Raw genomic sequence first — 20,180 nt, 5'->3', positions numbered from 1 at the left:
GCACTCAAAGGTTACTTCACCATCAACGCCATTGAATCAGCTTTACACTCTGCCTCCCCTAAAGAAGACCCTTCCTTCCAGGTTTTATGCTTGGAAGAGCGATTGGTGAAAGCCAGAATATAGGGTGGGGAAGCGCAATGTTTTCGGGAATAAACCCATTGATTTATACTGAAGGGAATATCCCACCCAAGGGCCCGTAATTGCAGCCGGTTCGCGATTAAGCTGAGGAGTCCAGGATAAGCGTCAATTTAAGTAGTGCTTGTGTGCCATCAATAATAGTCGGAGGAGCCTCTCAGTGAATGGAATTGCCAGGCATCGAGGCGGGAGGCCTCCTTGAGCAAGCTGGAATGGAAGACAGGATGGATGTTACCTAGAGAGTTAGGCAAATCTAAAGCGAGGGCAGTGACATCATTAATCCCACTTACAAAGTAATCCCTAAAAGAAAGGTCCCACAAATCTCTTGCCAAGTTTGGAAGGAATTTATGCGTCTCACAGGATTTTTTGTAGATAAATACACCCGAGGGCCTACGCGGAGAAATCTGGCGGGTGTTTATCACAGCTTACCCAGTTTTGGGGAGTCCCCTTTGCTTGCCTGCATAGGCTGGTCTGGACCGACTTCCCATCCCTGACCGGCTGAGGATGAGAATCCATTGTTGAAATTCTGGGGGTCCCAAAGCTGCTCGCGGGTGGACAGTTGTGGCAATGAGGGAAGGGCGACCAGACACAATAAGGGGTTTCTTTGTACTACTATAAAGGAACCGCATTATTTGTAAGTACTCTGCAAGCCAAGGAATAAGCTCGCTGGTGTCTTGAGGTGGTAGTTGGTCTTAATGGCAAGCGTAAAATACTGCTCCTAGGAGGGTTCTATTCTCTAGTTCTCCTTCCGTCTAATGATCACTTTGAGGCGTGAGTAGAGCCGGCAGTGACTGACCGGGCGGCTCCCAACAACCCCAAAGCCTTTCCAGGAACTTTGCGGAATGAATTGGGGCGATTGTGGAGACCACCTTAACGAAGTGAGGAATGGAGGCCGGTAAAACATGTTGAGATAAAACAGCCGTGCCAACTTAGGAAGGCGGAGGGATGGGAAGCACATGGAATAAAAATGGAGCTTGCTTAGAGAATGAGTCTACCACCACCCATAAAACCCGTGTTGCCATGACTTTCTGGGCAAATCTGTAGCCATAGAAAATCCATGAGGGGGGCCATGCACTTCCCAAAGGCGGGAAGCTACGGGAGAGGGATTTCAACAGTCCATGGGGCTTTCGAGGATGGTTTTGGCTTCCTGCACAAACCAGGCAAGCCTTTAATGTAAGCCTCAATGTCGCTGCGCATTCGCGCCACCCAGAACTGCCGGCAGGAGACTAAGTGCAGAGTTTGCAAAAGCCAAAATGTCCAGCCGAGGCGGGCATCGTGGCAAGCTTCCAAAAAAAAGAACTTTTGCTTGGAGGCGATACCAGCCATTCCCCTCCGCCATGAGCTCCATTCTCCAAAGCGCCGGTGGGAGTCCCCTTCCAGCCGCTGGAGGCTCATGCAGCCATGCCGCCTCCAATTCCTGCAGGAAAGGAGAGGCAGAGACTAGGAGCAGGGTGGAGGGAAGCTGAGGGCGTTTGAGATCAGGTGACAGCCAACCCCAGCTGGGAGAGAGGAGGAAAGAGACAGTGCGTGGAACCAATGTGCATAGAGACAGCTCCACCCCCTCCCCAGGTGTTGTAGTAGCGATCAACCAGTTTGTTGTTGGTTTTCCCAGGAAAAAATGGACTGTAAAGAGAAGCGAGAAATCATATGAAGTTGTTTTCGCTTGGACATCTTGGGAGGGGTGGAAAAGAGCTGCCAGGTTTTTATGATCCGACCAAACTTAGAAAGGGTGCTTAGCCTCAGCCAGATGGCGCCAAATACAGTGGAAGTGCTGCTTTTGATGGCACTTGATCTCCCTTGTCTCCCACAGTCCAGTTGGAGTTGACACCAGAAAATTTTTTAGACAAATAAGCACGAAGGAACCAGTCTACCATCTTTATTTTTCTGCAACAGGGCTGCCCAAGGAGTTGCTTTTGTCCGAGGCGTCCCGCGTGAACCTAAGCGGGAAGTCTGGGTCGGGGGGGTGCTTTAGGATAGAGTTACAGTTGATGCTTGGGTAAGCCGCAGATTTTTAATAGTTGAAAGGCTGTTTGACATTCCCTCCAGACCAGAAAGGGGGGGGGCCCGGGCTTGGCGGACAGTGAATCTTACCCTTATGATACGTAAGAGGTCTGTGAGAGGAGAGTCAGTTCAAGCAAAATTGGGAATTTATAAAATCACGATAGAGAATTAGCAAAACCAAAGAAGCGACTACAGGTTCTTTGCGGTTGGTGGGGGGGGCAGGCCATTGGAGGGACTGCGTCAATTTCTAACAGGATTCCATTTTTAAGCCCTCGAGGCGAGATCCATTATGCAAATAGTCAATGGAGAGTCCTGAGTGAAAACAGCATTTTGGAGAGTTTGGCAAAGAGAGTTGTCAAAACAAAGCGTTTCAGCCACCTCTAGGACCAATATTTTCAAAATGCTCTTCTATAGTTCTTGAGTAAATGTAAAAGCGTCATCAAAATATACAACATAGCTCCCTTGTACAGTAAATGTGGAGAACTTAGCGATAAGAGACCATAGCAAGCTCCGGGGGGCCCATAGCAGATGGCATTTATTAAATATTCAGAACTGTCCAAACTTTGTATTAAGCACTTGATCAGGTGTTCCATATCCTTCCAGCAATTCTGACTGTCTGTAAGTGAAAGCTTCTCCTCAAGTCGAATTTAGTAAAAATGCGTCCTTTGCGAGTGCATCTAAAAGGTCCCTTGATCAAAAGGCAAAAGGATATTTATTGGACAGGAGGCATTGACAGACCTCGATAATCTGTACAAAGCCGTAAAAGACCCACCTCTTTTCTTTTGACAAACAAAGCCCATGAGGAGCAAGCGTGTGTGTGTTTGGTAGCCACATGGCTCCGTATGAAGAGCAGCGAGCAAGGTTCTCCTGTCCTAAGAAAACGCAGAAGTTCAACCGTCCTCATTGGGACTCTATATAATCGCGGTGGAATTCTACCCTTGAGCAGATTCTTAAGCCCCTAGGTTGTATGACTAATTTTACAGTCAGTGTCTCTGTAGGGGTAGCAATTGATCGCATTCCTGCTCCTGAAAAAAACTCTGGCTAGATCCTGATTATGCAAGGTGGGATGTCAATAGAATGGGAGCAATCACTGGGGAAGCCAGAGAGAGTGTCAGGGAGGCGTTGGGTTTTCTTCCCAATTCATGTGTTCACACAGAGGGAGGGTCAGTGAATTCTAGGATCCTTTCTTTTCCAAATGAATTTTTTTGGTTCATGCCAAACAATAACCAAGGCATGCCCAAAACTACTAGGAGTGTTTGGCCTGGGCAAAATGAAACCTATAATAGTGCGCCAATGGTGGTATGTGGGAGAGGAACGGCTGTGTTTTGAATTGGGCACGGTCGCTTCGTTTCAGGGGGGCTGCCGTCCCATTTTAAAGGTAGGAATGAGTATGGAAGGAGACTTAGCCAGAGAGTCGGTCAGACAAGCTCCTCTCTGCCACCCTGGGGCGCGGTAAGCAGTGGGGAACTGGCGGGAATCCCACAAAGGGCGAGGCTATAGCATGCGAGTGTGTTTAAGCTGGGGTTGTAGCCAGAAATGCTTCAGACAGTGAAATAGGGCTGCCTTCCTCACCCAGCTTTGTCAGGAGTGGGGCCCATGTCCATAGGGCTGAAGAAGAAGAGACAGACAGCTACTTCCCCTCCTCTGGAGTGCGCCAACCAGGTCACCGCTTGCTGAAAAGCAGCGAGCCAAGTGGGAGGCTGACCCTGACCTGCAGTAGGTGGTTTGGCTGAGGCCCAGTCACCCAGCGGAGCTAGGCCGGTTAGTTTTGCTTCTTAGGACAGTTGGCTAGATGACCCTGGCAAGCTCCCACTTGGTAAAGAACACAACCCAAGTCGGCAGCGTTCAGGAGGTAGTTTCCATTGAGGCGGCTGGAAGCTTGACTTGAGTGGACACAGTGAGTGGTTTTGAGGCGCGATGAAATGGCCTCCTTGTGGCGGTATTCCAAGCGAGGCATACTTGAGACCCCAACTGGATCAATCTGCAATAGAGTACGAGAACCCGAATTAAAGAAGCTTACCCGTTTCCGCGTAGCTTGCTATCCCACAGCATCGAGAAGTATTAAAGCATTTCATGCGATTCAAACAGAGCCACTCACTTGGGAGGAAGTCGAGCAGCCGCCCGCCTGAAATTCCATGAGGACAAATTCTGCCAAGCAGGAAGGTTGCCTTGCTGGATAGTTTTGATGAATGCCGGATAAGCTTCATTCCTGCGTAGCCCTGAATCTTGGCCAGCTCCTCAAAGCTTGGAGGAATCACGGGCGCAATCGCGAGTCCTCATCCTGCAAAGATCAAAACGATCCGCGAACCAGTCGGCTGCCGCCCATCTAGGACTGAGCCCGATGTCCACGTATTTTTTTAGGCGGATTCCTTTGAGACCGGGGGGGTATAGATCATCATAGTCCTCCAAGTGGGCATTGAGTTGCAAGATGAAGTAGGAGAAGTTTTGGAGGCGGTCCCATCAAAGCGGGCTGGTATCGGGGCCGGAGTAGCCCCGTTCGGCGGCTCTTGAAAACACTGCTGGGGAAGGTGATTTCGCTGGCTGGAGCAGGTTAGGCAGTGACTGGCTGTTGTACAGGGGGGGGGCTGGAATCGGTAGCTGGCGGTTGGGTGCTGCAGGACCCAGATGCGTGGCCCCTGGCAGCGCGGCATGATCAGTAACGGCATAGGTTCCAACTTTAGGCCCCTGGTCTGCTGCCTCATGGACCTCTCTGAGCAGCCAGCTCCCCTCTCCTTGCGAGTCCAATGCCATCTTAAAGGGTGCGCGCATTACCAGCAGCTTTTCCTGCGCCTAATTTAAGCCGAGATTCGTCCCGTTTAAAGGGCTTCAGTGAGTTCACTTTCAAAATGGCAGAAATATGACGCTTTCCGGCGTTGCCGTTGTAAATCGTCAGTCTGGACTGTTCCAGGACTTTATCGCTGGACTGACAGATTCTGGAGCATATTACCGTTGGAAGCGTCTTGTACGGTCAACTTCGAGCCCTGAACTTCTTTGCGTTGCTGTTCCCAGTCCCTCTCGAGGGGTTTTCAGCTCTTGCTGCAACTGTGCCCGTTCACTCCTCTCCCATAGCTGGCGTTCCGCGGTTCCCATGCGGCTTGGGCATCTCGGAAGTCGCCCTACTTCCTCTCATCCCAGTCTTCTCTCGATGGGAGAGAGAGCCGAACAGTCCGGCTAGAAAGGGTCTGGGCAGCAGCTTTCTTCAGGAACTCTTCGTCATCAAAATGGGAAGGCAGGGAGGCCCTCGCTGGAACTTACGTAGCGCCGTGTACGGTGAAACTCGAGGCACCTCAGGTGCGGTCGCCCGGACGGGATGGGGGAAGTCCGATTAAGGAAGCGATGCGGATACCCTCCCAATTCAGAGTTGAGTCGGTGTCCTTTGGGCCGGGCCCCAGTGCTTTGTGCCGCGGTGGTTCTTTGAGAGACATCCGCAAAGTACAGGTCCAGGAATCGTTCAATGGATTCCTGGGTTTGCCGCGTAAAGGTGGTCAAGCCATTACTCCTCCATGACAGAGTTGCATCTGAGGTTTGTAATCCACCTGCGAGAACGGGTAGAAATCCGATCACGAAATTTCTGATCCATAGACAAGCGCCCAAAAGCGATCCGCGGAGGCCCCATGAGTGATGCCGTCCGTCCCTCGTTCCAGCGGAGTAAAAGGAAGACCGATGCTGATACGAGGGGCGGGGAAGAACTTCCTGCCGCGAGGCCGTTCTCCCTGCTGGTTCCCTCAGATCAGAAGGGAAAGGCCGGAGCCCTCTTTGAGGGGCTACCGCGCATTCCTATAGTAAAATTCAACCTCTCCCATCGTAAGACAAGAGGTCCACTGCACAGGAATATATAGATGAATTAGGATTCCTGCCACAATGTAAGAATTCCATAGACGCTTAGAAATAAAAGGCTTTGAAGTGAAAGTAAAAGTCCATTTTATTAAGACATCTTAGAAAGCTCAAGTACCGCGCAGTGGCAGGAATGACACTTCCGCCAGAAGCACAGGATTTATAATGCCATTCACCCCATCCCCTTCCTAGCTTCCATGGGAGCGGAGACTTCATCTCCAGCATAAAGAGATAAAGGTCTCCGCCCGATGCAATCCTATTACATCGCCCGGGCTGTGGAATGCACTCAAGGTTACTTCACCATCAACACCATTGAATCCTTTACAATCATTAGCAAATTATGAAGTGTTTACATGAAATCGATAGGAAAGCAATTATGAGATAAATACCCGAGGAGCTAAGTTCCTAATCAGGATTTAGTGGCTTTCTAGCAAAAAATAGAAGCCGTAATGACAACCACATTCCCCTTTACCTTTACAGGTAAGGCTGAAAATAGATCTTGCGTCAGACATGCAGCTGCCAGTGAAAGCCAGAAGTCTTGTGCCCTTCACTACAATGTGGCATGACATCATCAGATACCAAATGTTCCTGTTTGTTTCTTCTGTTGAATCGGTTGCTGCTTGCGCAGGGGAGGAACCTCAGACAGCGATCACATAACATCACACATTTCTCATTACTTGTGAGAAAAGAGGAGGTGCCACAGGGCTGCTGATTTTCATTCATTCATTCATTCGTTCGTTCGTTCATTTGGAATTATACCCCTCCCAATCCATTTTGACTCTCCAGCTGGCTAGTTGGAAAAGGCCTGGTGGAACAGCCGTGTTTTGCAGGCCTGATGGAACTGACACAGTTCCCACAGAGCCCTGACATCATCAGGCAGTTTGTTCCACCAGGCTGGAGTCAGGAACATAAAAGCCCTGGCTCTTGTCGAAGCCAGCCGGATGTCCCTTGGGGCAGGGGTAGCTAGGAGGTTTACATCTGATGTGATGTACAGCTCAAGTCTAAACTGGTGCTTTCTCCAAAACCCTCCCAGGAAAACCAACATGGCATAGCCAGGTTCTCACTTTCTGAGCACTGGGATGTAAATCATTCCCACTAGTTATTCCACCCCCTCCTGGGAGTTTATATAGCTCAGTATGGTGGGAATAAAGGTGTTTTGCCATTGCCTTTTCCAGTCATCCACATTTTAACCCCAGCAAGTCAGGTACTCATTTTAATGGCCTTGGAAGGTTGGGAGATTGAGTCAACCTTGAGCTGGCTACAAGAAGAAGAGGAGTAGGAGTAGGAGTTTGGATTTATACCCCACCTTTCTCTCCTGCAAGGAGACTCAAGGTGGCTTACAAGCTCCTTTGCCTTCCCCTCCCCACAATAGACACCTTGTGAGATAGGTGGGACTGAGAGAGTCTGGAGAGAACTGTGACTAGCCCAAGGTCACCCAGCAGTGCAGAAACACATCTGGTTCACCAGATAAGCCTCTGCCACTCAGGTGGAGGAGTAGGGAATCAAACCCGATTCTCCAGATTAGAATCCACCTGCTCTTAACCACTACACCCAACTTCTGTCTGGATCAAACTCAGGCTGTGAGCAGAGCTTAGACTGTAACACTGCAGCTTACCACTCTGAGTCATGGGGCTCCTGGTCAATGGTGGGATTCAAATAATTTAACAATTGGTTGTTTGCAAGCACCATTTTAACAACCGTTTCTGCTGAAGTGGTGCAAACTTGTTGAAACCCACCACTGCTCCCGGTACCACTTTAGACCACCATAATTTTGGGTATATGAACTTCCAAGAGTCATAGCAACCTTCATCAGATCTGATAAAGGGAGCTTGAAAATTTATACCCCAAAAATCTTAGTGGTCTCTGAGGGGCTATTGTAACTGAGACTAGTTCATCCCTGCTGTTTCTAACTAGAACCCCCCCCCTTTTATTTATTTTATTTATTATTTATTGTATTGGATTTACATCCCGCCCTATCCCTGAAGGGTTTTTGATTCTACTTCCTCCTTCTGCAAAAGAATTTGCCTCTGCCTGTAATTCTTTATTTTCATGCCATTTCCCCGTTTTCTTGCAACCAAATTCTCCCAGTAAAAACGTGTGCATTTTTCAACATTATTGGTGCCACAATAAATCAACATGATACATGTGTAAGATAAATATTGTATAAATTGCACAGGAAGACTGTACGACGCTAACAAATCTACAAAACCAGCAGCAAGGAGCAGGGAAACAAAACTGCCGACAAAGAAAGATAAATGAATATTAAAAAAAGAAACAGAAATATCAAGCATTCACTCATCCATACTTTTAAGAAGCTAAGTCTGACACATGCACCTTCCTATATTATCCTCTCAACAACTGTGTCAGATAGGCTATTTGAATATTTATTTACTTCATTTATACCCCATTTTTCTCCCTAACAAGGACCCAAAGTCCCTTAAAGTATCCTCCTAATCGTTATTTTATTATAAAAACATCCCTGCAAGGAAGGTCGCCTTAAAAGCTTCCATGGTAGAGCAGAGATTTGCAGAATGGTTATACTCAGAGGTGGGATTCAGCTGGTTTGCACCGGTTCTGCAGAACCGCTAGCTAGTGTTTCATTTAGTTCGCCGAACTGGTTGGTAATCCCACCATTGATCGGAAAATTGCCCCCCACACTTCTTGCCTGCCCGTGGCCAGGCTGGGAGTGCCCTGCCTATTGAGGTGGCTTCACTGACAGACTCAGCATTGCCAGAAGTTTGTTGAGCAGAGATTTGCACCTGGGTCTCCTCTCATGCTGAGATAGTGTGTGACTGGTGACCTTCATGCTTGAATGAAAATTTGAACCAGGATTCCCAGTTCTAGAACAAAATCCACTGGTTTTGTCCTGTTTGCCATTCACATATGTCAATCACTACCAGCTTGGACATATTTACATCCCAGCAGGCTGTGGGGCCATGCAACACAGCTTGTTAAGAACCAAGCCCTGCTTTGCTGGAGTTTAGACATAATAAAGGCCGGGCACATTGTATCTCCAGGGCTCACACTTGAAAATGTCCACATCTTGATATTTAAAGCATTGTACGGTTCACATGCTGCCGCTGTTGAGGCTCAGCAGATAATGTATTATAGGACAATTGCATTTCTTCCCCAAATAGAGCTGAAAGAATAAAGATCTTAGGTGTTTTCAGAGCAGGCTATTCCAGATTAAAGAACACAGCATAGCGGAGGCACAGAAAAGCTTTCAACAATGGGCAATAGCGTGAGTGTGTAACAGAGAGGCTTAGGCAGTCATTCTCAGTTTGAGAACAGGGTTGTTTACAAGTTCATCCTTATTTTCCCCCTTCTGTAAAATACTGAAGGATTTGCACTGGGAAATGTCTGCCAATAAAAGCAGCCAGGTTAGGCACCGTTAAAGACAGCAGACTTTCTCAGACTCTGCCCACAGGCCCAGTGACGTAGGTACAGATTTTTTTATGGCGGTGTTCGGAGCGCTGGCCAAGCCCCCACCCGCCCTTGGGGGCTTGGTCAGGCTTCCCCAAGCCCCACCCCCAGCCTCAGTTCTTATAAAAGCAGCACTCCGAGTCCAGGCATGGCAGACTCCCCTGCCCCCCCACCGGCTGGGCTCCCAGCTGGCAGCTGGCAGTTCCTTCTGCCCTCCCCTTTGGGCAGAGGCGCAGCTAGTGAAAATGGAGCCTGGTGCAAAATCTGAGTCCCCCCCCCAATGTGTGGCCACTGTGATGCTGGAATCCACCCCCAAACAGCATCACTTTCAATGGTGTTTAAACTAGGGAGCCCAGATTCTCCTTTTAAATCCACCTTAAAGGGAGAATCTGGGGTACCCAGTTAAAACAACATTGAAAGTGATGCTGTTCTGGGGTGGATTATCCCCCCTCCTGAAACAGCATCACTTTCAATGTTTAAACTGGGGACATCACATTCTCCGTTTAAATCTATGCCGAAGGGGGTGGATTTAACAGGAGAATCTGGGGAAATTTGGGGGATGCCTGCTGTCAGGGGTGCAATTGTTAAGCTAGCACCAAACTTTCAGGGCACCTTTAGGAGACTCTCCTGATGATACCACCCAGGTTTGGTGAAGTTTGGTTCAGGGGTCCAAAATTATGGACCCTCAAAGGTGTAGCCCCCATGTTCTACTAGCTCCCATTGGAAACAATGGGGGATGGGGCACTCCCTTTGGGAGTCTATAACTTTGAACCCCCTAAAGCAAACCTCACCAAATGTGGGTGGCATCATCAGGAAAGTCTCCCAACAAATCCCTGAAATTTTGGTGCTGCTAGCCTAAAAACTGCCCCCCCTGCAGACCAATAACCGAAAATCACTAAAAATACAAAAAAGCCACAAACAGGGGGCGGAGCCTATGTTCTTGCACAGGCCCCTTCCGCACATGTAGAATAATACACTTTCAATGCAACTCCACTTTCAATGGACTTTGCAGCTGTACGGAATAGCAAAATCCACTTGCAAACAATTGTGAAACAATTGTGAAAGTGGATTGAAAGTGCATTATTCTGCATGTGCGGAAGGAGCCTGTGAAAAGGACGCTTTCCTTTGGTATGCTGCTTGAGATATTGCTGATGGAATTAGTGGGGAAACAGATTTATGCCTTTCTTGTAGCTTTTTATAGTCTTTTAAATAGTTTTCTAAGCTTTTGTCTGATTGTTTTTATGTGCCCAATTTTCTTTTGACCAGCAGATTCTTTTTAGATACATATTTACTCTGTTAAAACATTTTACCCTTTTAGTTATATTTCATTCACCTTATGCCGGCGTACGCTGGTCATAATAAAGATTGATACTGATTTGGATACTTGATACTGATATTTGATACCGGTACCAATTTTGTAAGCCACTTTGATCCCCATTGGGGAGAAAGCTGGGACATAAATGAAGTCGATAAATAAATTACTTCCTTGTGGGACAAAGGAAGGAACCCATGAAGTAGAAGGCTCTGATCTTGCCAAATTAGAAAGCAAAAGCCTTCCTGCATATGAAGCAAATCTGAGCACGTTAACAAGCAGTTTTCCTGCCAGGGGTAATCTTCCCGAACTGTCATATTTATCAAAGCAACATGAGCCCTCAATAGAGCAGCTAACTGGAGCTTCACCTGTTGCAATTCAGTGTTTCTTAGGCATCATCATTATTACTATTTCTGCATAGAGTCTTGAAAGATTTCTTCACATCTCCAACATAAGAAAACCCCTTGGGAACTGTAATTAGTTGCTTGGGGCCCTATTTTATCATGAGAAAGACAGGTTTGCAAATATTTTAAAATAAACACCAGACGCGCATCAGCACTAGTGCTGCTATTGGGTCCTGGATAGGTTGTTCCATAATCACAACTGATTTCCACTATGTCTGGCAGCATGGGGTGATGACTTATGGCTACATGGCTGGAAATGATGTCATGACATCGTAGGATGCTGTTCCAGTCTCCATATTTTTTTTCTCCACCCTTCACTGCAGGGAGTAAGGGAAGCCAAGGAAATGGCAACTTTGATGTTGATAGATCAACGAATGTATTTGCTACAGCATTTTAATTGGAAACAGGGCCCGAGTGGGCCCTAATTCTGATTAGGTCTATATAGTGAGGGGAGAGTCATTTCCCTCTGTGCAGTGATGTAGATGTGAACTGGTGCCATGGGGAGTTCAAGGGCAGGATACAGTTGTGAGGGAAGTGGCCCAGCAATGCGCACCCCATGTGACCCTAGGGAATGGACCCAGGGCTCTAGTCCCCCTCGTCCCCTAGCTACGCTACTGCCCCTTTGCCATTATACTGATTGAAAGTGTCCCCAGGCTGCTGTTAGCCCTCAAAGTGAAAAGACAGTTTCTTTCACTTTGCCTGTCCTTTTTCTTCCTCTTCCAGGCCCACAGCTAACCACAGCAGGGGACAGATCAGATTTGATTGGCCAAACCACATTGGGGGGTGGGGGGTGGAGGAACTGATTTAATATCCTCCGTCTTTAGCCAATGTTTCAGTCTAAATCATCTGATTTCAGTCTAAATCATCCCTCACAGGGATGTTTTGTTTCTTTTTTAAAAAGTTGGAAATTGCATGAGCAGATTTCCCAATGCTGTATCTAGCTCAGCCTTTGCAACCTCTCTTTTCCATCTAGGCAAGCAGGATCGACAAGAGTGAGATGCAGTCTTGTATTTACGTAGAGACAGCCATCTCCGAGGGCGGAAACAGAGAGGCGAGCCTTTCAGGATCCACCTGTTCAACCTGGCCACGTTTCCTTTTACAGTGTAAGGCAATGCCATCAGCCAATCACAGACAGGTGATATGCTGTTTAAGGACTCAATTACTTAAACGCCTCCAGCAATACTTAATTGCACTTAGTTTCTTAATTATACGATGCACGGCAGACTTGGGACGAGGACGTTCACTCTCTGCAAAATGATTATCCGGTTGGTCTGGCTCTTGCTGTAACGATTGCAACCTGTACCTTGATTAGACTGTGCGCACGTTCTGCAGATTTCTCTCTAAGGACTGTCTTTCACAATTTAACCCCTCAAGCTGTGCTTTCTAAAAGCAGGAGGCTTCAGCCAATTTCTTTAACTGTACACTGGGCATTCCCTTTGTTACCTGATTCCAACAGGTGCTTTGTTCCTGACAGATAATTTGCTGCAGGGAAATGCTACACTGCTGTTTCAGGTATACAATGTCCTTTGGTCCACAGACCTGACTCAGCAATCTCATGGAAAGAGTGGTTACTCAATAGTGGAATGCTGAATACTGAAGCTTTCATTGAAGATATAAAGGTAAAAATAGTCCCCTGTGCAAGCACCAGGTCAAATCACATCACAATGCTTACTAGGCAGACTATATTTATGGAGTAGTTTGCTACTGTCTTCCCCAGTCATCTACTTTTTGCCCCCAGCAAGCTGGGGACTCATTTTACCAATCTCAGAAGGATAGACAGTTGAGACAACCAGGAGCCAGCTACCTGAAACTGACTTCCATCAGGATCGAACTCAGATTGTGTGCAGAGCTTTCAAAACCTGGAATCTTCTGTATGCAGTGTAAGAGATCTACCTCTGAGTCAAAACTCTGGAATGTTGACGCCAGGTAATCCAATTTTGTAATTACTCCCATTTCTTTAGCCATATCCCATGTTTCAAAACCCTCTCTTCCCTTATTCTAACAGATGTGTTGTTCCCTGATGTCAGGTGGCACATCTGACATCAAACAGGGCTCTGGTTTCTGTAATTTTCTGTTTTCCCTACTTGCAGCTTCCTGCCACCTTTGTACTTTGTAACCTATAGTATGTAGATTGCTCCCAAGCGCCAGTGGGGCTGACAGCCCTTCCTATCACCTTGAGAACCAATGATTGTCATATTCCTGTTTTGTAATGCTGTGCTTTGATACTTCTGGGGAAGGAAGGGAAGGTGGGGCACCTTTGGGGCATAAAAAGGATGCTAGAAGAGCCAGTGTTTAGAACTGACTTCTTCTGAGGCTATGCTGCTGTCTGTCAATAAAGACTTCTGATTGAGATTACTGAGTCTGATATTGGTCCAGATCCAGGGTTTGACACCTGAAGAAGTAATTTATGTTATGGAAATACCACATTGCTGTCTCAAGGACCAGAATAGACAATCTTCCTGGGGAGAGGACTTGACTCAATGGAGAAACATTGAATACTAAAGCTTTCATCGGAGATACCAAACCGGGGATTTTTTGCATGCACCAAAGGTGCTCTAAACACTGAAGCACAGCCCCACCCTTAACTAGTGAACAGATAAAATACCCTCCAATTGAATTAGACTATTGGTTTATGCTGTCTACTCTGATTAGCCATGGATCTCCATGGTCAAGCAAAGGTCTTTCACGTCACCTGCTACTGGATCACTGGGGATGCTAAGAATGGAATCTGGGATCTTCTGCTTATAAAGTAGCTCCTCTGCTAAGCTATGACATTTCTGCCTACTATACTGGGCTTCATGGTCTGTTTCTATCCAAACCAGCATCTAATGGTCCACGACTGTAATCTCTACCATTCTTGTCCCCTGGAAGACATAACGCCACAAGGGCCATGTTAATTTGTTTTCTTGTTTGTTTATATTCACACCAGAGGCAACAATATTAAAATCCTTGGCAGGCAACATGGTACCTCTGGACAGGCCAATTACAGATACCAGGCATTTGGCCTTCGACTCTGGCTGGGTCAACACAGCTCCAAATGATTTTATGCTTCAGGTGCCAGATTCCCGTTGGAACCAGCTGTTCCAATATTCGACTACGATCATCCAAAAGCAGGCCTAGAGCAGGGCTTGAATTTGATGGGGTCAAGTTCAGTTCTTCAACTGCTGGACCACTGATTCTCCCTTTCCATGTCTGGAACTGAACCATTCCAATGTGCAGATTTAGATTTAGAAGAAGAGTTTGGATTTATACCCCACTTTTCTCTCCTGTGAGGAGACTCAAGCTGGCTTACAAGCTCCTTCCTTTTCCTCTCCCCACAACAGACACCTTGTGAGGTAGGTGGAGCTGAGAGAGTCCTGAGAGAACTGTGAGTAGCCCAAGGTCATGCAGCAGGAATATAGGAGTGCAGAAACACATTTGGTTCACCAGATATGCCTCTGTGACTCAGGTGGAGGAATGGGGAATCAAACCTGGTTCTCCAGATTAGAATCCACCTGCTCTTAACCACTACACCACGCTGGCTCTCAATAGCTATGACAATCTGGATCTGGTTAATGTTTGGCTAGGAGACTTTTTGGGAGTTTTATAGATGCCACCTCAAGATCTTGGAAGAAGAATGGAAAATAAAGCCTCTCTCTGCTTCCCAGCTGTTATTTTTGAAACACACAATACAATGACAACCCTTGTGAAGGAAGAGTTTTTTTAAAAAAAAACATATGCAAGCATTCTTTCTTCTCCTTGCTGCAAGAAAGAAGCCTCATGATTTGACAATGCCTCCTAAGTACAGAAATGCAATTGGAAATGTCCTTGGTAGCAAATGCTTGGGCAAGCAGACTGAGGAGGGCATCCTGGAGAATCAGCTTACCGACGTATTTGCGCGTGACTTCTCTCATTGACTAGGCATGGCCAAGTGATCCTTAGAGAGCCAGAGGCTTAGGGTTCTTCACTGTGTCAGACCCAAGCATTGATTCAGGCTGATGTAACCCCATAGCCTGCTCTATGTCTACCCTGGTCTCTCAGGACTCCCCTGTTGTGGGAGAGGAAGGGGAAGGAGCTTTTAAGCCACCTTGAGTCTCCTTACAGAAGAGAAAAGTGGGGTATAGTGAAAATCACTAAGCAAGGGTTTGCCTATTTTCAGCAACCATGGGGCTTCCAGGATATGCAGCGCCACAGGTGTGAGTGTGTCTGCAATGAAAACTCTGCCATGAAGGAAACATACTTTCAGTGCTCGGCAGAGCAGCAGTGTATCATCAGCCATAGTTTCAACCAGCCAATTCAGCTCGGCCCTGTGGTGAACAGGGAGTGATTTTTCAACTGACCAGTTGGCAGCTGTTCAACATTGTATCCCTCATTAATGGAGGACCGCAATTCAATTGTGCTCTCATTCATGTGTGTTTTCTTACAACCTGATTGTGTTCCACTCCACGCACCCATCCTTGCCCCACCACATCACAAGACAGGGAAGGAGCTGTGGTTCAGTGGAAGGTCTTTTGCTTTGCATTCAGAAGATCCCAGGTTCAATTCCAGCATCTCCAATAAAGATCAGGTAATATGGGAAGAGTACAACATCCTGGTGGATGACAGGTGACACCAAACCTGGAACTTATTGGCTTTTCCAGATGGTTTCACTGGTTGCATCACACATTACTATCTGATCAGCAGCCTTAGTTCAGAGGCCACAGGGCTTCCACTGAAATCAGCATCTCCTTGTCTCCTCTCGATTCCCCCCATCTCAGTAATGAAGCGACTTTGTGTTCCACATTTCTTCACCTCCTACTGTACTTCAGGGGTTGAACCCCCTTCCCATGTTTTGCTTATAATGGCCCCAGAATCAACTGGGCCATAATTGCAACAGGGGGCAGCACACATGGTGAGCTCCAGAGCAGTGAGCATGCATGCCCTGGGCCGGCTGTGTGGCTGAGCCACACTTGGCCTGATCGTGTGATGCGCATGAGTGTTAGGGGAGGAGCATGCTCCCTATATATTCGGCAGCACATGGTTGCTCCGGCTTTTTTTGACGCCTTGAGCAAACTGATTGTGTGCTGGTTGCTGGGCGGGGAGCTAGACTAAGAAGGGGTTGAGGTTTCGAGTTGGTAGTGGTTGCTACTCAGGGGTTTGGGTTAATACCTCCCCCCTCCCTCCCCCTTCGTTTGTCGTGGTTTGGAAGAAGTGTTGGGCATTGCGACGGTTTTTGCTCCCCCCTCCCGCTTTAACTTATACTGCAGGAGTGGTTAGCTCGACTATGGTGGTGGAAATCGCAACGGGGCCGCTTGGCACACCAGGTGGTATGTGAGTTAGCTTTGGTGGGAATAGAGAGAGGAGCCTTGGCCACATGGCCAGGGGGAGGTCCAGGTCCCGGCTTGGGTGGCGTTTTTCAGGGCGCCGGGTTACTCTAGCCCTGGTCCCCTCCTCAGCCTTTTACGGGGAGGTAGCTCTGGATTCAGAGAGCTGGGAACTGAGCGAGAGATCCCCACCGATGGGTCCTTCTTCTCCCCTGTCAGTCAGGGGGTCCCCACCTTTCAACTTAGTGGCCTTGCTGTTGGCGGCGGCATGGTGTATCTGTGGACATGGTGCAGTCTGCAATTGATTTGGACCCAGCCTCCGGGGGCCGACCTGTTCAGTTGAGCGGCCTTTCCCCCTATTTTATACCCTGGACCGGGACTTCAGAGGTAGATACGACAACACCTGGGGTTTCAGAGGTCCCGTCCTCAGAGCCCACGCCTCAAGGCCTTGCTGGTCCAGTATTGGTAACGACGCAGCTTGGCCAGACTGAGGTTGCTGCTAGCCTTCCTGGGGCAACACCCCAAGTGGGAATGCCAGCTCCCGGGTGGGAGATTCAGGTGTTGGTCCCGTCAGCGGAGCTATCTTGTTGGCCAAAGGAGGGGGATCAGGGCAGACACTGTTCACCCAGTCAGGTTGGCGCGAGTCGCCAATCTCCCAGTTCATCTCCTCCCAGTGAGTGCACGTGTCAGGCACCCCTGATCCGGGTTGGTGTTCCAACTCTAGAGGGGGATGGGCTCTTTGGTCAGAGTGCCTACTAGAGTGTTGTGTAGGTTAGAGGCTGAGCCGGCCCCTTATCCCACCGGGTGTTTCTAGAGCCCTAAGGGAATAGTAGTTTCTGGACTGGCAGGCAGTTATTCCGAGCTAGTAACTTGGGTTTCTTTGGCAAAGCTACTCAGATTATCGGCGTTTTGCAGTTGGGCTGGGCGTGGCTGCGAGTTTGTATGCTGTCTTCTCCACAAGGTTTGCATGGAGGGGGTGTCCCCCTCCCATTTGTGGCATTTTGGGCCTGGGGGTACACTGCCTGGCTCACCACCCCCGCCTGTTCTCTTATTATTGTATGGGGCATTGCAGGCTGTGCCGCCAGTCATGCGGTGGGGCTACATGGCGGGTTTCATGAGGTCTCGGTTGACATAATGGGTGCGGCTCTCGGCCCTAATGTATTGGCGGGTTGAGTTCTGTGGGGCATAGAAGTAGCCTTGGGGTAGATGGAACAGCCGGTGTTCCTTGTTTGCACATGGATCGGTTCAACTCGTGTTTTGGTGGTGTGACTCATTTGACCTTGTTGGCTACATCAGTTCAGCCCCTCCCCCCTCTTGTCACGGTTCTTGGAGGCAGGGGTTGCATTGGCTACCACACTCCCCCCTGGTGGTGGTGGAGTTTCACAGGCAAGAGTTCTATATTGTGCTGGGATGGACGGTTGCTGGTTGCACATCTGATTCGCTTGCAGACTATTGGCAATTGTATGGCTGTGAAAAGGCCTTTAAATGGGAGTTTTTAGTTGGGGGTCTTTTCTTTTCATTCCCCGAGCTTCCGGCTGGTTCTGCTATGCAGAGTGTTTGGTGACCTGTGGGTCCGGCATGCTTTTGCGGCGGTTTGGCGGGGGGGGGGGGGGGTGGTGGTGGGGGCTTTAGTTAATCTTTCCCTTACTGGGTCAGTTCGATGGGGAGTTTTATTGGTCCACCACCCCTGTTTGCGGGGTGGCTGGTGGTTTGTTTCACTGATCCGGAGGCCATATCTGTTAGTTGGTGGCATTAATTGGCAACCGGGGTTTATACTACCTGTATAAACGTGGGGGATTTGGAAGGCCCCCTTCTTCCCCCCTCTCTCCCCCTTCCCCCAATTTTCCCAGAAGGAGTAGTCTCCCAGCTCAGGGGTTGTGCGGGTAACCCCCCTCTCCCTTCCTTCCATTAAAAAAAACATCAAGGGGAACCTTCGGCTGATAATTAACAGGGTCGGGGGTTCTTGTGCTTTTTTGCACAGCTTGTTTCCCCAGATAGGGCATTTAGCTCGTGCGCATTTGTTAGCCTTCGCCCGCACCGCACCCCCATCTGTTTCTCCTTCTGCCTTGTGTTCTGACAGTCAAGCTGGCTTTCTGCAGGAATAGGAGCATGGCTTCGCCCGGCAGTGAGCAAGGGTGTCTTTTCTTTCGACCCCCCTTCCACCCTCTTGCGGGGATTCCGAGTGATGTGGATGGGGTCGGGGCTCCATGGGTTTGTTACTTTCCCTGGGGTTTCGGTTCACAGCATGGGATGTGTGGCTATTATTTACTGCAGCCGTGGTGTAGGAGGTTAAGAGCTCATGTGTCTAATCTGGAGGAACCGGGTTTGATTCCCAGCTCTGCCGCCTGAGCTGTGGAGGCTTATCTGGGGAATTCAGATTAGCCTGTACACTCCCACACACGCCAGCTGGGTGACCTTGGGCTAGTCACAGCTCTTCTGAGCTCTCTCAGCCCCACCCACCTCACAGGGTGTTTGTTGTGAGGGGGGAAGGGCAAGGAGATTGTAAGCCCCTTTGAGTCTCCTGCAGGAGAGAAAGGAGGGATATAAATCCAAACTCCTCCTCCTCTTCTTCTTCTTCTTCTTCTTCTTCTTCTTCTTCTTCTTCTTCTTCTTCTTCTTCTTCTTCTTCTTCTTCTTCTTCTTCTTCTTCTTCTTCTTCTTCTTCTTCTTCTTCTTCTTCTTCTTCTTCTTCTTCTTCTTCTTCTTCTTCTTCTTCTTCTTCTTCTTCTTCTTCTTCTTCCTCTTCCTCTTCCTCTTCCTCTTCCTCTTCCTCTTCCTCCTCCTCCTCCTCCTCCTCCTCCTCCTCCTCCTCCTCCTCCTCCGCCGCCGCCGCCGCCGCCGCCGCCGCCGCCGCCTGGGGAGCAGTGGCTCTCATGTTACGTTACCTATCGGCATTGCGTTGCCTGTCTCCAGGAGAGCAGTTTCATTTCCCCCTCTCCCGCCCCTGTCAGGGTGGGTTCCGGCACTGAAACGTAGTTGGCAACACCATTACTGGGGCCAGGTTGGATGGTTGGATTGGGCATTGGTTGCCTTGGTGAGGGTGACATCGTCAATTGCCGTTTATCTTCGGGGCACGAATTAACACTCCTGACGGTTTGTCCTGCCCAGGTGGATCGCTTCTGGGTCCAGGTCCCAGGGGCATGCGCCTGGTGACTTGCCTGGGGCAGCTGCAGAACCTTGCGAGAGGTTGATAGTCGAGGGATTTTGGCGGTCCCTTGGTCTAGTCGCAGATGGACCATATGCAGGGGCAACTTCTTCCAGTCGGGGTTTCAGATCTCATGCGGTCCCGACCCCAGGACGTATGCATACTGCAGGTCTCCTGATTTGCTGTTTGGGGACGCTTGCCCTTACATTGGGCATCACCTGCAGGGGTCTCAGTTAACAGGGGGTGCCTGGGATTTGTATTCCAACCCACTACAGCCTTCAGGGCACGTGGAGGACTGGTGGATGGGCAAGGTGCCAGCTCGGTTGCAGGCTTAAGGGAAGGTGCAGTTATCCCTGAATCATGGACCTTGACTGACCGGGAGGAACAGGGCGGGGGGCTTGTTTGGGCTACCTCCCCAATTTTCTTAATGCCCCTCTTCCACTTGACACACTACTTGTATTGCTTAATAAACCCTGCTCAAAGGAGAGCCATAATGCTCGCCAGGTTTAATGTTATGCTTTCTGCCTTGTTACATGGCAGATTTAACAAGCAAGAAAAGGCTAATAGATTGTGCCTGTGTAATGATGGCTCAGTTGAATCTCTGGCCCACCAATTACTACACTGTTTCAGATTCAAGGAAATCA

At 48.7% G+C, this 20,180-nt stretch overlaps 1 protein-coding gene across 1 annotated transcript in view; it reads right to left on the bottom strand.

Moving 5' to 3' along the window:
• The window catches only part of AGBL1 (AGBL carboxypeptidase 1), a 554,681-nt gene that overhangs the window by 162,255 nt on the left and 372,246 nt on the right, over window positions 1-20,180 (bottom strand). The gene's annotated exons all lie outside the window — the stretch shown is intronic.

The sequence above is a fragment of the Sphaerodactylus townsendi genome, linkage group LG17 (assembly GCF_021028975.2).
Source record: "Sphaerodactylus townsendi isolate TG3544 linkage group LG17, MPM_Stown_v2.3, whole genome shotgun sequence".
NCBI lineage: Eukaryota > Metazoa > Chordata > Lepidosauria > Squamata > Sphaerodactylidae > Sphaerodactylus > Sphaerodactylus townsendi.
The sequence above is the reverse complement of the archived record's forward strand: the minus strand, read 5'-3'. Positions and strand labels throughout refer to the sequence as shown.